The sequence below is a fragment of the Takifugu flavidus genome, chromosome 14, assembly GCF_003711565.1.
Source record: "Takifugu flavidus isolate HTHZ2018 chromosome 14, ASM371156v2, whole genome shotgun sequence".
Lineage (NCBI taxonomy): Eukaryota > Metazoa > Chordata > Actinopteri > Tetraodontiformes > Tetraodontidae > Takifugu > Takifugu flavidus.
Window position 1 is genome coordinate 2,138,935 of NC_079533.1, and position 17,635 is coordinate 2,156,569.

Genomic DNA, 17,635 nt, shown 5'->3' on the forward strand with positions numbered 1-17,635 from the left:
TTGAGGGGGGGTGCACTGGGGTTGAGTCTGTCCAGTCTTTGTGGCAGGTTTATGTGTGATTTGCAGGAAAAGAGGGGAAAAAAACCTGACTGTCAATCAAATAAAATCTGGTTTCTTGTCGTAAAGTCAAAGTCTGATGGGACAAACCCTGAAAACCCTGAACACTGTTCTTCCACTCTGATGTACGTCACTTCAACAGCCTGATGTCTGTTGCCAGAATGTTGTTTCATTCATCCCTGAAGTTTCTGCAGTCACGCGTGCTAAAATCTTTGTAAATGTCGATAGATTACTTGGGAAACCACCGCTTAAAACTACCTTATTAGTTAAAGTGATTCAGGCAAAAAAGTCTCTATATAACTACCTTATTTTAAACATTTACTTTAACTGTTGCTTTACAAAACCACGCCGTCATCAAATATTGTTCTACGATGTACGGTCATACACGACGCAGTGAAATTTATTCTCTTAAAATCAGATTTCCAATATAAAATATGAATTTTTCTTTGACATCGTGTGTGATTTGCATTGAGCGACTGTATATGATAAAAGCACTCAGCAGCGGATGGCTGCAACCTGCAACACACACACACACGCACACACACACACACACGCCATAACTGAATTCACATCATTTTATTCTGAGATTTGCCGTCTCAAAACCATTTAGATGATGCATCTTTAAAACACCACTTTTAACTGAAAAGCACAAATAAGCAAAACGTAGGAGCAAAGCATGAACAACCCAGCAGGCCAAAGCAGCCCATTAATGTGCTATTTTACTTTGAATTTTATTTTTACATTTCCTGCCAGTTTAATACATCTTTTTCCGAAATCTTCTTGAAGCCACATTGTGCTGCCTGCATTAAAGGAATTACATTTGTCATCCACCCACGAGCCGTGATGGCAGCTGTGTGTGTGTGTGTGTGTGTGTGTGTGTGAGAGAGAGAGTGCAGGTTCATGTCAGCTGGGCGAGGCAGTGATTTGGCATGTTAGTGAGTGTGTTTGGGCTAATCAGACCGAGGGGCCACTATAATGGACAGAATCTGGGCAGAATCACAGCCAGACCTGCTGCTGTGGGGAGCGGGTAATACAACTAATTTCTCCGCTGTCTCAGCAACCGCACCGACAGAAATGGGGTCAACAAAGGTGCAGGCAGCAGCAAATGAGCAGCTGTTGCTTTTCTCATTTCAGAGTCGGCAAAGTGAGGGAATCGTAGGTGAGACGACGCGTATTTCTGTAAATTCCACAAAATGTATATACAAATTAAGGGCAGTGCCCGCGGTTCTTTCCCCGCTGCCTGGCGGCGACGCCAACAATCACTGCAGCCCTGGAATGAAATGTGCGTAGGATTCCTCGTAGAGTTTTGCATCGGATGTGATGGAGGAACAATTGCCTATTATAAAGGCGCCTCTCATAGGGAAATAAGGTGCTAGCGTGTACGTTAGAAAGGCAGCAGGTACCCGTGTGGAGTGCGGGTCTTTGTGATGAGACGCCATGCATGTTTTAATGCAGATATTAAGATCCAATTGCGAGGAGCTGCGAGAGTTTGCTGTCCATTTTCCCCGTGATTGAACTTGTTCAATTCTGAGCACAGAGAACAAATACTTCATGACATCAGACCTGTATAGATGTTAGCAACCGGCTGAAGAGTGTCGGGGTGTAGAAGGGGCGTAAGTGGGCACTAAGTAACCTGAGTATATTTCTCCTGTAACCATGAAATAGTTTGGTTTGAATTAATTCCATTGGGGTGGTTAAAGATTGCAATACAATACTTATGAACTTCACAAACAAACAAAAAGTCAGTTTAATCACTGGGGTAATAATTCATTTAGTTATTATCACTCATTATTATTTGTAGTAGTCTTTTCCACTATTACCAATATAAATAGAATACTTTCTCTGCTATTACCAGTCTGTTTATGTGTTGACTAGTCGGTTTAAGTCTAGTCAACCTGTGTGTCACTGTTACCAGAGCGATCCCTGTCCATCACCGCTTCACCTACCCCGTCCCACAAGAACCAGGATCTTTACCATCACTATTCCAGTAAAATCAGCTACTTCAGCTTCAGTTCATCATGAATCATCCCAGCAAAACCAGTTAATCCTCTCTGTCCCACTATAACCAATATATTGATCCCATCTGTCCCAGTATAACCTGTCCACTTATCCTCTCTTCGCTCCCCTCCTTCCCTCCCCTGCTCCTCTCTTCCCTCCCCTGCTCCTCTCTCCCTCCCCTGCTCCCCTCTCTTTCCTCCCCTCCTCAGCTCTTCCCTCCCCTGCTCCTCCCCTCCTTCCTCTCCCCTGCTCTCTCTTCCCTCCCTGCTCCTCCCCTCCTTCTCTCTCCCCTGCTCCTCTCTTCCCTCCCCTACTCTCCTCCCCTGGTCCTCCTCTTCCCTCCCCTGCTCCTCCCCTCCTTCTCTCCCCTGCTCCTCTCTTCCATCCCCCTACTCTCCTCCCCTGCCTCTCTTCCCTCCCCTGCTCCTTCCCTGCTTATCTCTCCCCTTCCCCGTGCTCCTCTCTCCCCTCCCCTGCTCCTCCCTCCCCTCCCCTGCTCCTCTCTTCCCTCTTTCCCTGTCTTAGATGGTGGCATTAATGCGCGCCCACAACAGGATGACACATGGCATTATCACCTCCCTCCTCTCCTTCCCTCCCCTGCTCCTCTCTTCTCTTCCCTTCTTCCTTCCCCTGCTCCTCTCTTCCCTCCCTCCTCACCTCTCCCCTCCCCTGCTTTTCTCTCTTCCCTCCCCCGCTCCTCTCTTTCCTTCCCTCCTTCCCTCCCCTGCTCCTCTCTTTCCCCCCTCACCCTGCTCCTCTCTTCCCTCCCCTGCTCCTCCCCTACTCCTCTCTTCCCTCCCCTGCTCCTTCTCTTCCCCCTCCCTTCCTCCCCTGCTCCTCCCCTGCTCCTCTCTCCCCTCCCCTGCTCCTCTCTCCCCTCCCCTGCTCCTTCCCTGCTCCTGTTCCTTTCCCCTCCCCTGCTCCTCCCCTGCTCCTCTCTTCCCTCCCCTGCTCCTCTCCTTCCCTGCTCCTCTCTTCCCTCCCCTCCTTCCCTGCCCTGCTCCTCTCTTCCCTCCCCTCTCCTCTCTCCCCTCCCCTGCCTCCTCTTCTTCCCTCCCATGCTCCTCCCATGCTCCTTTCGCTCCTCCCCTGCTCCTCTATTCCCTCCTTCCCTGTCTTGGATGTCTTCATTAATGCCGCCCCACAACAGGATGACACATGGCATTATCACCTCCCTCCCCTCCTTCCCTGCTCCTCTCTTCCCTCCCCTGCTCCTCTCTCCCCTCCCCTGCCCCTCCTCTGCTCCTCTCTTCCCTCCCCTGCCCTCTCCTTCCCTTCCCTGCTCCTCTCTTCCCTCCCCTCCTTCCCCCCCTGCTCCTCTCTTTCTTCCCCCTGCTCCTCTCTCCCCTCCCCTGCTCCTCCCCTGCTCCTCTCCCCTCCCCTGCTCCTCCCCTGCTCCTCTCTTCTCCTTCCCTGTCTGGATCCTGGTGGGATGGCAATGCGCGCCCACAACAGGATGACACATGGCATTATCACCTCCCTCTTCTCTTCCCCCCTCCTTCCCTCCCCTGCTCCTCCCCTGCTCTCTCTTCCCTCCCTGCTCCTCCCCTGCTCCTCTCTTCCGTCCTTCCCTGTCTTGGATGGTGGCATAATGCGCGCCCACAACAGGATGACACATGGCATTATCACCTCCCTCCTCTCTCCCCTCCCCTGCTCCTCACTTCCCTCCCATGCTCCTTCTTTCTTCCCCCTGCTCCTGTCTCCCCTCCCCTGCCCCTCCTCTGCTCCTCTCTTCCCTCCCCTGCTCCTCTCCTTCCCTCCCCTGCTCCTCTCTTCCTTCCCCTCCTTCCCTCCCCTGCTCCTCTCTTCTTCCCTGCTCCTCTCTCCCCTCCCCTGCTCCTCCCCTGCTCCTCTCTCCCCTCCCCTGCTCCTCCCCTGCTCCTCTCTTCCCTCCTTCCCTGTCTTGGATGGTGGCATTAATGCGCGCCCACAACAGGATGACACATGGCATTATCACCTCCCTCCCCTTCAAATGAGAGTGGAGCAATGCCCCTGCGCAGCTTGTGACTGGTTAACTCTATCAGCTATTTGTGGGGATTGCTCCCTAATATGCAGCGTCGACAGATTTCATCAGGCATTTGATGATGGAAATAAACCACTGCCCACAGGGAAATTGAACTGATTAATGGAATTATGTGGTGGAGGGGAGTCAATAAAGGCTGCAGACACTGACACGGGGACCAGCAGAGATGTGTGTCAGGGGCCGAGGGGCTCTTGATTGACAGCAGCATGCTCACCTTGAGCCAGACCTCATTTCTGTTCTCTAACATCATGACGTCTTGGATAGAGAAGACCGTCATCCTGAACATGTAGCAAATAGTCGCATTTATATCGATCATGTTTGATGGATATTGATTTTCAAAATACAATACTTCTTTCTGGAAATGGTTCATTATGATCTTTATTTTGGATGATTTGTATTTTTTGTATTTTCAATTTGATTATTAGAATAATCAGCAGCCAAGAAAGTCCTTTTATTTCTGCACAGATCAAACAAATGTAATAGCTAAATAGCTTTTAGGAAATTAACCCACCATTCAAAATTGAATGATAGTTGGATATTTCTGTCACACAGGGGAAAGGACTAAAAAAGTTGCATATAAATAGAAGATAAATAATGCCAAGGATGAAATTACTCTGATCTAGTCTTAGATCATAGTGCTGGAGCTGTAACATTACAAGCTAATGTACTAAAGCAGGAACACTGAAGAGGCCATTTCCATGAACCTCTCAGGGGTTCAGACGCTGATGTACTGATTTGATGTCATCAACCTGACCGTAAAAGCACTATAAAACTCACCAAGTCACACAGAACAGCATTCAAACACGACTTCTTGTACTTCTGTGCTTATTTCAGGATGGTTTGCACCCACATACGCAGCAGCCCCCTCAGCAGCGTTAAGTGCTCTCTTTGTCCACCTTAATGCGTCTCTGCAGCTCCACAGACAATCACAGTCGCCGCCCCATCACCATCGTGATTCCACATTAAAATTTCTTTTTGTGTGAACTGTTTCTGGAAGTGGATGCAAACAGGTTGCCATGACATTCTGGCAAAGTCGGAATGACAAGAAAGCAAGCCTGTTTTGGGGGTGCGCCGGATAATTTCAGGGCACAACTTGCAATAGAGTCATCATCGTTAATAATGATTGCTACACATCAAAATGTCTGTTGACATGTTCTCAGCAGTTTTTAAGCCCCATCGCAAGACAACAATGTTCAGAGAATACAAATCGGAAATATACTTAATTTCAGTTTACGCATTGATTCACAGCCTAAGAAGCATCTGAGATCAATTAATAAAAATATTCCTTTAGTTTAATTTTAAATTTGCAGACAAAAAACAAACAAACAAACAAACAAAAAAACAGTTTCAACTGGATGTTTATTTTGCAATCTTAAATTACCTCCATCTGAAATGAGATTTTTACAGGAAAAACATTTATATTGTAAATATATCAATACAATTATTCTCCACAGCCTGTTCTTTTCATGTCACATGATCCATTAGGTTGCACTACTTCCGGTGTTGTATAGCGTGGTCGCATTTTTATCCAATCATATTTCAGCTAACGTGTGTTGTCAGGTTCCATGAAATCTGCCTGAGGCCTTCTAATTCAACAGAACGGGCCCCTGGGCGCCTCGTGATCTGATACAGGCATTTATGATAGCCAATCAGATATGGCCTTTCAGGCCACGTGGCCGGCAAGAAGCGCTTACGCTCAAGGTGACATGGACGCGTCCTGTGATTGGAGAAGCGCCCGAAAGGCGCAACTTCGCAAAATAACCAATTTACACCCGGGAATCCGTTAGCTACCGACAGCTAGCACGGTACTTTTTAAAGTGTGTTTATTACTTACGCCAGAAACACGACCGGACAGACATGGTTTGAGCCTCCATGTCCATTAAAAATGACCTGTTGATGCAACACAAACGCATTGTTAAACCATAAAAGCAGGTGTGAACTGTTGCTGAGTGCAGTTTTTATTTAATATGGTTCTTGTCATTTTATTTTCGCGCCATGCTCAATTGTGGTGCATATTCTAAAAAATATTTTAAATTTTTTAATTTGCTTTAATTTTCAATGAATAGTTTAATTCCTTATCATCTTGTTGGTGTCCTATATGAAGTGGCTACAACGCAATTTGTTTCGGTGGACCTATAGAAACTGTTGATTAATATCTTCAAATTGACTTTTATTTTTGACAATATAGGGGATCTTAGTTTCCTAAACCTAACAGTGAATGATTGATTTTAGATGCTCCGGAAATTAAGTGTTGCTGGACTCGCCTATATTAAGGTGATGTAATGTGTAAGTGTGATTCTGTATAATTTCTGGTGTGGAATTGATGCTATTATGAGGTGTATTTATTGAGGTAGGACGTCACTGAAGGCCGCCACTGTGAAGAAAAATATTTTAGATTCTGCAGAAACAAATCACAGTTGAAAAATGAAGAAAAATGAAGTGACAATATGTCAATAGTGTTTTTTAACAGCGGCCTTAAATCTGAAGGCATTTAGATGATACTGTCTCTGGCTGTTAAAAGTTGGCCGTGTAGTGTGATAATATTTCTTAGAGCTCTAAAATTAGGGAACACTTTCGTGTCAAACCGGGTTCCTGTCTTTTCAGGGGTGTAACAGGAGCGCCCTCTAATGTCAACGTAGTGGAACCACCACTAATCCTTCTACAAACAATTTAACTTAATTACAATTAAAATAAAGATTGATTCATGGCGCATATGTTGCATATTTAATTACCCGCAATGTCTGCCTGTTCCATGACTGGTAAAGATGTTTGATCATCAGATGTAAATCTCCTGTTATGTGTATGTGATTATCAACCAAACTTTACAATTCCTTTTACACACCGCCATTGATCTGGGATTTATTTAGAGCATCTTGCACACATCAGAGAACTCTCCATTCCCATTGCAGCTGTGCAGCTCAAAAATTCTTCAATAAAATACTGAAAATGAATTGTAAAACTTGAGAATTGAGGAGTTTCTGGTTTTGTATTCTTTGTAACATTGTTATGTGATGTCAAACAGTAGAAAGATTGAAGCTGCCCAATTGATAAGCTAGAATATAGTTTTCATCTTTGCAGAAGAGTTTTTTATGCTGTGGAAAATTGTGAATCACGTCAAATTATTGTGGAGTAAAAGGTCAGGGAGTATTTACTTTATTTAAATGCATTTGAGCATAAATTCATGAATATTCAGGGGTTTACTTCGACTACTTTTTTCAACAACGGCCTGGCAATTATTACTTTAATAGTCAAAACCATTCCAGACAGTTTATTGGTTTGACAATCAATTGAAAAGTGCGATGGCTCCATGAATCTTCATTTGATGCGCTGTTGCTACTTTAACAAGAGAATATTTTTTTTCATTCCATTACAGTGAACCCAGACTCTGAAAACACAGAGAGTCCAATTAGGGCTGTAGTTTAAAAGCAGGGGAATAAGCTGACCGTGCAGTGCCTCTGCTCCAAATCCCTTTAGTCAAGGCTTCTCTGCAGTGAGCTTCTTTACTGCCGATCCGGCTGAGACCAGACACTAACGCATTTATCTGGAAACCAGACCTGTCACCTAGTAACCCCTGACTACTGACCACAACACTCAAAATCCTTCAGTTGAGTTCATTTTAGCAGAGCAACACATGCATGGTTTTTACACAAGGCGGTTCACTGATAAGACAAAGAGTGAGGTTTCATTGGAGTCTTTGGCAGGTTTTATTTTCTGTTAAAAATATCACATAATCAAAGGAATGTGAAAGGCTGGGAGGTGCACCAGGCCTCAACACCACAGTTAAAAGACAAGCAAGAAAGTTTTCACCATCTCATGGTTGCCTTTAAACAACCTTTTGCCATGTTATTTAATTTTAAAAAAAATGATTTGTGGCACTTTGAAAATCTATTTTTGCACTCCAATAATGAAGGTGTAATGCCATCTGGTAAACTGAGCCCAGTAACAAGTAGGATTTCTGTTGCGTTTCAAGACCATGATAATAAATGTCTTCATTTTAAATGGGCAAGTTAAGATAATCAGCTTAAGTTGAGTGCTGCTTGAACATGAAATATTATAATTCATGTTTCCCTAAAAATCTCATGACGTCAAAGTGAATTGACCCTTTGATAATGTCACTTCTTTATTTTATCCAGATAGAATCAGGAGGTCACAGTGTCCCCCGACTACCAGAATCTGATAAGGTCATCCGATTGAATGTTTGTGCAAGATCAAATAAGATACTCAGGAGTTCTTGAGATATCTTCAGACTGAAACAGAGGAGGAATAGAGAGCTGGAAAAAGGAACAGACACTGACTCTCATTTGCATGCCTGACTCCTGTACACCATTGCTGCGGTAAACTGCTTCTGAACAGAATAATTATCCTTCCATGGGCTGTCCCTACTCTGGGAAACTTCGCAGAGTCTTGGATGAAGCGTGTGGTGAAGGTGACACACTCCTGTAAAACCTCACAACATGAAAACCTGACAAACACCTCCCAATCAAACCCATGCAGTTCTTTGTGTAATTTGAAAAAAATCACACATGACACATCATGGTTTTATTCTACTGTTTGTTAAGGTTTGGGTTTTTACATAAAAAATCCCCAAAACTAGTTTTTATTGAATTAATCAAACTGGCAGTACTCCTGGACTGCAGGTAAGCACTCATCCAGTCTTCCGGGGCACACAGAGAGCTCCAGAGTGGAGCCAACACAGGAGTCAAGTTCCGTGCACTCTCCACTCCTGCAGGGCGACATGGAGACCAGCGAAAACACCAAAACCCTCCAACGTTGGTAGACAGGCGCTCTGTCCTTAAATAGGTGGCCTGATGTAAATTGCTGACAGGTGGGCCCGCCTTCAGCACCAGCACCAGCTGCAGCAAATCAGCTCCTCCATGCCCCCTGCAGGAAAAGCCAAACACACAACCCGGAACCCTGGACCCCGATAGTTTGTTATATATATCATTTAGCCAGTTTTAAGCTGAACAATTCTAATTTAAAACAAAGGAATTTAATTGCTAAATATATCTTTTGCATTCTCTTGAGTGGTACTGGTTTAGTACTGGGACACCAGCAGCAGCAGCAGAACAGAGTTAAAGATTTTCATGTGATTTCTTTGGCGGAGAATGTATAATTGTACAATGACTGGGACATCTGGTAGTGGCCGACACCAACAAGCAGGAATGAAGGTGGGGTGTCGGGTTAAGACGTACCGCAGCGCACTCTCCAGGGATTGGTTGGCCCTCTTGGTCTGACTGTTCGACTTGGGTGGTACCGAGAAGAGAGGCTCGGCATAGCTCCTCTACATCCTCCTATAGAATGCCATCCAGACCCGACAGGTGAATTGGAGACCCTGGTCAGAAACAATGCTGTTTGGAAACCTGTGCAGGTGAAAAACTTGCTTAACAAACTAAGACAGCAGAGGAGAGCTTTGACAGGGGAATTAAGTGTACAGCCTTCACGAAACATTTGTCCACTGAGTGGTGGTGTTACCATTGGAGCTAGGGTAAACAAGGACTTCAGATGCCCCGTTGGTCCAAAGGAAAGGCTAAAGGGTGGATGTCAGGCTGGTAAGACAATCCATCACCTTGCTATAGTCTTGGATGAGCTAGTGGCAGAGACAGCAGTCGTACGGGACATGGGAAGGCATGGAGAGAGCTCACGCTTTGCTGGATGCTTCTCCAAAGTAATGGTACTACTCAGAGACTGCTGACAGATCAAAAGGCTCAGAGAGAGGAAGCACAGATGCTGACTGGGACTAGAGAGCTAAGTGGAAATATTTTGACAAGCGGTGCTCCAGCTAGTTTAAACGCTAGCTGTCTAAAATGGGGATTATAAAGTGTAAACTATGGCAAGCCAAAAAACAGCAGGGGAGAAAGACGAGGGAGTAACACCAGTTACCAGATAATGACAGACAGGGGTATGGTCCTGTGTGGGGTATGGTACCAAGACCGGACGTAGTCTTTGGTTCAGGGAATTTGGTCTGTCTGACCACCTCTCGGTTGATGAAACAAAGGCTCTGGAATCCACGAAGGAGCATGAAGACTAACCAGTTAACTAGTATCAGTTTAAAAAAGCCACGGCCCTTTGGCCTTTTTGCCACGTCGGGGTTTTGGCTTCCAAAAAGAGCAGAATTGTCCTGACAGCAGATGGGTGGAACTGGGTCCCACTGGTTTGGCACTGATGCACATCTTCCTATTCTGTGTTTCCAATCCTCAACGCTGCCCGTTCACTTCTGCAGGTCTTCAGACCTTCTTGATGCAGAACCTGGTATCTCAGTCTTGCTAAAGTTTGTGAGGCTAAACTATTTTCCACAGTATTTAGACATTACACAATGTGTATGAATGTGTTAGAGGGTACTCACAGGGTCAAAAGAAGGAAGGTTATAGGGGGCGCTCTTCCAGCCCAGGAAGAACTCCTCGGGCGTATGGAACGTAAACCAATGTTCAACGCAAACTACAACAACAAAAAGGGATAAAAAGATTCCTGATGCAACCAGATTCCGATGCAACCACATTCTCAAATGCTAAAGGCAGTATCTCTGACGACTTTGCATAAAGACCTCAGAACAGGTAAACATGAGACGGAAGGCCTGAGGGGGGGGAGCAGCAGGACAAACAGGTATAAATTGTAGAGGACTCACCAGCCTGTCACTACAGGAGAAATCCTTCTTCCTGCCTGGAGCCCACTTCTCTGGCCGACCTGCAGCATCTTCACAGAGAGGTACCTTTAAAACCTTTGTCCTACGTTCTACTTCAGGCCGTCTGGCAAAGCTACTGGGCATTTCAAGCACTTTATTATAACAATAGTCGTCAAAAGGCAGAAAATTAGTCAGTCATAGTGCATGAAAAGAGATATAAAAACATACTGAACAACATCAGGTACCATTGAACCTAAACATGTTGCTCTCTAAATATTAGAGTGTTATATCTGCTATATTATAACATTGTAACACTGTTGCACTTAGAAATATAATTAAAAAGCACACATATGTCCTCACAGGTATTTGGGATATGTTAAAAAAGGATCTGACCTGTTGATATTCTGAAGCATCTACAAAATGCTAAACTAATAAATTAATCTCTTATTAAATATTTACAAATAAAAGATGCAACTGTATCTTTATAAGACTTACAGATTAATAATCCCACAGTCGTAGGACAGTTCAGGTTCAAGCTGAATTAACATTTTTATATTGTGATCAAGTCAAGGCAGGAAAATAACTGACAGCTTGTCAGTCGCACCCTGCAGAACTGACAGCACCTGATCCAAGGAACAGATTATTATTTTCATCATTATTTTAAAACCACCTTACTTAGAAAATAACTCACCTCCAACATAAAAACTTCTGGCCAGATCAACAGTCACGTCATCATTGGCCTGAATGGGGGAAACAACAATAAGCTTAAACTAGTAAAAATGATCCACCTGAGGCGACTGTAGCACAGAGGAATACCAAAAACAGGCCCTGATTATGATAGACAGCTTTCTCAGTAATTACCTTGTCACACAAGTAATTAAACTGTCAGGTTCCCAGTTTCTGGGAACTCTTTTGCAGGGTTTCTCCTGCGGGGGGCGTGGTGGAGCCATGCCTCAGCCACAGGTGGTGCCGGGGACTGGTGCACCTGCAGACTATTGTAATCAAGCCACCTATTTATGGACTGTTCTCACGGTTGGCCAGCGTTGGCGTGTTTTGTCGTTTTCGGAAAACCCCGGGCTGTACCCTCCTGGACTTTCGTGAGACTGTTTCCTTCGTGGATTACTTTTTGAACCCGTTATCGGATTATTGTTTTTTCTTAATCCTTCATGGACTGCTTTTTGTCGTAAGTTTACATTACCTGTTTTGATTAAGCACCGAGTCGTGGTCTCCACGCCTTTTTTGAGTTCTATAAACTTTAATAAAGCTTCTGGGAACGATACGCCACTGTGTCCTGCCTGCTTTCGGGTGCTGATACAACCACTCGTAACATTACACGCCAACCAACATGGATCCGGCGGATCAGGACGCAGTGCGCCGTACATTGGAGGCTCAGGGAAGGTTGCTGGGTCAACACGACCAGCTCCTCACCGACATCTGGACCTCTCTCCAGACTCTTAACGCCAGCGTGACGAACCTGCTTGAGGTCACCTCCTCGTCAGGGACTTTGGCACCTGCCCAGGAGATTCCCGATCTGTCCCAGGTTCCGAGGGAGTACCATGACCTAGGCGAGGTCTTCTGCAAGCAGCGGGCGCTCTCCCTTCCGCCCCATCGGCCGTATGACTGTGCCATCGATCTCCTCCCCGGGGCCACGTTACCATCGAGCCGACTCTACAACCTCTCCAGGGCGGAACGGGAGGCGATGGAGAATTATATTGGAGAGTCCCTAGCTTCTGGCCTGATCAGACCCTCCTCTTCTCCAGTTGGTGCTGGTTTTTTCTTTGTGCAGATGAAGGATGGAACCCTGCGCCCCTGCATTGATTATCGGTCCCTGAACGAAATCACAATCAAAAATAAGTATCCACTACCCCTCCTCGACGCGGCCTTCGCTCCTCTACACCGGGCCCAGGTTTTTTCTAAATTAGACCTTCGGAGCGCATACCATCTTGTGCGGATTCGAGAAGGGGATGAGTGGAAAACAGCCTTCAACACCCCTTTGGGCCATTTTGAGTATCTGGTGATGCCGTTTGGACTCACCAACGCCCCCGCCGTGTTTCAGGCCCTTGTCAACGACGTGCTCCGGGACATGTTAAATAAGTTCATCTTTGTGTACCTTGATGACATCCTGATCTTTTCCGAGTCTGAGGAGGAGCACGTCCAGCATGTTCGGCTCGTTCTCCAACGGCTCCTGGAGAACCGACTTTTTGTTAAAGCTGAGAAATGCGACTTCCACACCACCTCCATCTCTTCCTGGGCTTCGTGGTGGCGCGGGGACAGCTTTCGCCAGACCCAGCCAAGGTGAGGGCGGTAATGGAATGGTCAACTCCTTCCTCCCCTAGGCAGTTGCAGCAGTTCCTGGGCTTCGCTAATTTCTACCGTCGCTTCATCCGCGACTACAGCAAGGTGGCCGCCCCACTCACCAGGCTCACTTCCACCCTACTTAGCTTCCGCTGGACTCCCGAGGCCGAAACTGCTTTCAACAGACTGAAGGGCCTGTTCTCGTCGTCACCTATTCTCACTCACCCCGACCCCAGTCGGCAGTTCGTGGTTGAGGTGGACGCTTCAGATGTGGGAGTTGGGGCCGTCCTGTCCCAAAGGAGCGGGGAGGACCAGAAGCTCCATCCGTGTGCCTTTTTTAGTCACCGGCTCTCACCCGCAGAATGGAATTATGACGTGGGAAATAAGGAGCTCCTGGCCGTGGTCCTGGCGCTCCAGGAGTGGAGGCATTGGCTGGAGGGCGCCACCCAGCCATTTATCGTATGGACAGACCACAATAACCTCACATACCTCCGGAACGCCAAGAGGCTTAGCTCCCGGCAGGCTCGGTGGGCTCTATTCTTAGGGAGGTTTTGGTTCACTCTTACTTACCGTCCTGGATCGCGTAACCTGAAACCCGACGCCCTTTCCCGTCAGTTTGCCTCCGAGCCTGGGGAGATGGACCCGGACCCCATATTACCCCTCTCCTGCATCCTGGGGGCTGCATCCTGGCAGGTGGAAGAGAGGGTCCGCGAAGCCCAGCAATCTGCCCCGGATCCTGGGGGATGTCCTCCAAACCGGTTGTTCGTCCCGGTGGCGGTGCGCTCAGAGGTGCTGCACTGGGCCCATTCGTCGCGATTAACCTGTCATCCAGGAGTCAACCGCTCGTTACACTTCCTCCGGCAGCGTTTCTGGTGGCCCTCCATGGCCCGGGACACCAAGGACTACATAGCTGCCTGCCCGTGTGTGTTCTAGGGGGAAGGCCTCCCATCGGCCACCGGCAGGACTCCTTCAGCCCCTGGAGATTCCTCAACGACCGTGGTCACATATAGCAGTGGACTTCATCACCGGCCTCCCTCCTTCCCAGGGTCATGAAGTCGTTCTCACCGTGGTCGATCGTTTCTCTAAGTCGGCCCACTTTATTCCCCTACCCAAGCTCCCGTCGGCAGCAGAGACTGGAGAGCTCCTGGTCCAGCATGTGTTCCGCCTCCACGGATTACCTACTGACATAGTTTCGGATCGGGGTCCACAGTTCTGCTCACAGGTTTGGAGGTCCTTTTGCTCGGCGCTGGGAGCCTCGGTCAGTCTTACGTCTGGGTACCACCTACAGGCCAACGGGCAGGCCGAGAGAACCAACCAGAGCCTGGAGGACGCCCTAAGGCGTGTGGCAGCCCAAGACCCATCCTCCTGGAGCACCTACCTGCCATGGGTGGAGTACGCCCACAACTCCTTGGTTTCTGCCTCCACTGGTCTGTCTCCCTTCATGGCTTCCCTGGGCTACCAGCCTCCATTGTTCGAGGGGCAGGAGGAGGAGGTTGCTGTACCGTCAGTGCAGGCCAACATTCGCCATTGCAGGAGGGTGTGGAGGCAGGTCCGTTCGACTCTACTGCGGACTTCTCGTCGATCCCAACTGCAGGCCAATCGACATCGGACGCCAGCCCCCTCCTATCAACCAGGTCAGAAGGTCTGGTTGTCCACCAAGGACCTTCCACTCCAGGTCGAGTCTCGGAAGCTGGCTCCTCGCTTCGTGGGTCCCTTTGAGGTGGATCGGATGGTGAACCCTGCAGCCGTCCGCCTGAAGCTTCCCCCAGCGTTGAGGATACACCCCACCTTCCATGTTTCCAAGGTAAAGCCCGTTGCAGAGTCGGATCTGGTTCCCCCGTCTGACCCTCCACCTCCTCCCCGCATTGTGGACGGAGGCCCTGCCTATACGGTCCGGCGTATCCTGGACGTCCGCCGACGAGGCCGTGGCTTCCAGTTCCTAGTCGACTGGGAGGGGTATGGTCCGGAGGAGCGATCATGGGTTCCCCGCCAGTTCATTTTAGATACCAGCCTCCTCCGCGATTTCTACCATGCCCACCCGGAGAAGCCTGGAAGGACGCCAGGAGGCGCCCCTGGGGGGGGGGGGGGTAATGTCAGGTTCCCAGTTTCTGGGAACTCTTTTGCAGGGTTTCTCCTGCGGGGGGCGTGGTGGAGCCATGCCTCAGCCACAGGTGGTGGGGCGGGGACTGGTGCACCTGCAGACTATTGTAATCAAGCCACCTATTTATGGACTGTTCTCACGGTTGGCCAGCGTTGGCGTGTTTTGTCGTTTTCGGAAAACCCCGGGCTGTACCCCTGGACTTTCGTGAGACTGTTTCCTTCGTGGATTACTTTTTGAACCCGTTATCGGATTATTGTTTTTTCTTAATCCTTCATGGACTGCTTTTTGTCGTAAGTTTACATTACCTGTTTTGATTAAGCACCGAGTCGTGGTCTCCACGCCTTTTTTGAGTTCTATAAACTTTAATAAAGCTTCTGGGAACGATACGCCACTGTGTCCTGCCTGCTTTCGGGTCCTGATACAACCACTCGTAACATAAACATTCCCATCACTGGTTTTCTATAGAGACCAGGACCACTGGCCACGAACACCTGAGACACAACAGAGACGGACACATTAGGCAATAGTGAGGAGAAAAGGCTCCGAGTCGGGCTTGGGTGCCACCAACCTGCACAGCAAGCTGCAGCGTGGCCAGGACGTCCTCCACTTTAGACTTGAAGACTTCTGGTCTCAGCTTTCCTTTAGCGATCCCCATTTGATTAGTAAAGAATGCAACCTGCAGAAAAAGAGCGAGGATAGTCGATAATATGCACTGGTGAATTACAAAGAGGCCAAAACAACGATGGTGTTTCTTTCATTATTGCAGTTTGAAGCTATTAAATTGAACTCCTGCCCACCTTGTATCCATTTTGAAGCAAGCTCGCAAGTCTTGGCTTAATCTCTGGGTACAGAATCCTTTTAATCAAACATAGAAATGAAAGGAAATATTGAAATGTGTCCCAGGTAGGCAACTGGATGAGTGAATTTAAACATGTAGATGTAGACAAGCCAAGACCAAGGCGTACTTCCAATCATTTGGAGCGGTAGGGAAGACTTTGCCAGACTGGTGGTGATAATGCAGCCTCTATATCAAACCCAGCAATCTGAACAGGAAGAGAGTGGAGGAGAAAGTGAGGATAAGTTGCACACAATATTAAGCCGTCTCTAATTCTGATAGCGAGCTGACGTGAACATTTTAACGTTGCACAGTCAGCTCGACAACCCTCTTCTATTCTCTGGCATCAGTAAATGCTGTGCAGCTGAGGTCACCTTGTCACGCCCTTTAACACCTGCAGCAGTGTAAAGTAACAGGTTGCCAATCTGTTGCCAGCTGCTCTTTAGGCAGCCTGTCGGTTCTGAGCATGAAGAGGTGCCGTCTTTGCTTTCGGGTGTGAACTTCTCTGCCATCTCCTGAAGGTGCTTGAGCTTCTCCTCTGCTCGTCTCTCCTCCTCGTCTCCTTCCTCTTCCTCTTCATCCTCACTCTTTCTTTGGTGTTTAACCTCAGCATCCTCTTTTCAGGACTAAGTTTTCTTTTGAGAACTAAAAAAAAAAAGACAACACAACTTCAGGAGAAAATGCAATAATACAATCAGACCAAATGATACACACTTTGGTTCTGTGCCAATTTACCTTCATGGGAGAGGAGTAGAAAAGAAATCCTTGATACTGCGCTTGGGATTTGCACTCACTGTGTCTCTTTGCTTCCCCCTTGTGTCTTATCTTTAGCTTTTTCTCCTTTCTTTACAGTGCTGGTAGCTGTTCTATTTGAATTCAAATCAAAGCACAGCTTAAATGGGTGGTTTTGGTTGACAAGGTAGAGAGTACCTCCGTCAGTGAGAGTCCCTGACAGGCCCTGGCCAAGCGGTACACCATCCAGGAAAGTAGGATTTGGTCCCAACTAAAGAAGACAAATTAGCAATCACAAACGTTGTTATACAGAGGGCACAGAGTTTAAAGGACAGAGGCAATGTGGGTGGAACAGCAATGCCATCAATCTTCAGACATTCACAGCTGATGTTTGAAAAGTGTTGCGTCAGAGACAAGAACTGATCTACCTGTTTGTGGTCAATGAGCCAAATGTCAGTGATGTGGGTCTGTTCATACCTGCGTAACAACAACGTCCTGGTCTGCATAGCAAGCTACCACTTTCACTGAAAGACAGAAAAAGATTTACTCTTTCAAAATAAACACCCTTATTTCGATGGTTACTATCTTGTACCATCAGTAGCATGCCTTTGACCAAATACTCATTTCACTATGGCTTGGATGACGGAAAAAAATCCCGATTTCACAATTAATTGGGCCACATTTCCTTACCCTGGTTCCGAGAACATTTCTTGTCGGTGACTCTGGTGTCCGGACTTCGGCCGAGAACCACAGGACGTCCATCCTCAAGAGAGATCCGAGCTCCGGTCTGGCTGACGAGCGTACACGACATCTGGGAGCCTTATTGCGTCGTATCGTGTCGAATGTAAAGTTTAGATGTATGAATGAACATAAACGAGGAGATGAAATTATCGTGACAAAGTCTAAAGCGTACAAATTCTTCGATTCGATCAAACTTTTCGGCATCAGTAGAAAGAAACCACCACTTTGGCTGTG

General features: G+C 47.3%; 1 pseudogene; it reads right to left on the reverse strand.

Moving 5' to 3' along the window:
* Positions 1–8,615: 8,615 nt before the first annotated feature.
* LOC130537606 (bifunctional polynucleotide phosphatase/kinase-like) lies at positions 8,616–17,635 on the reverse strand (annotated as a pseudogene).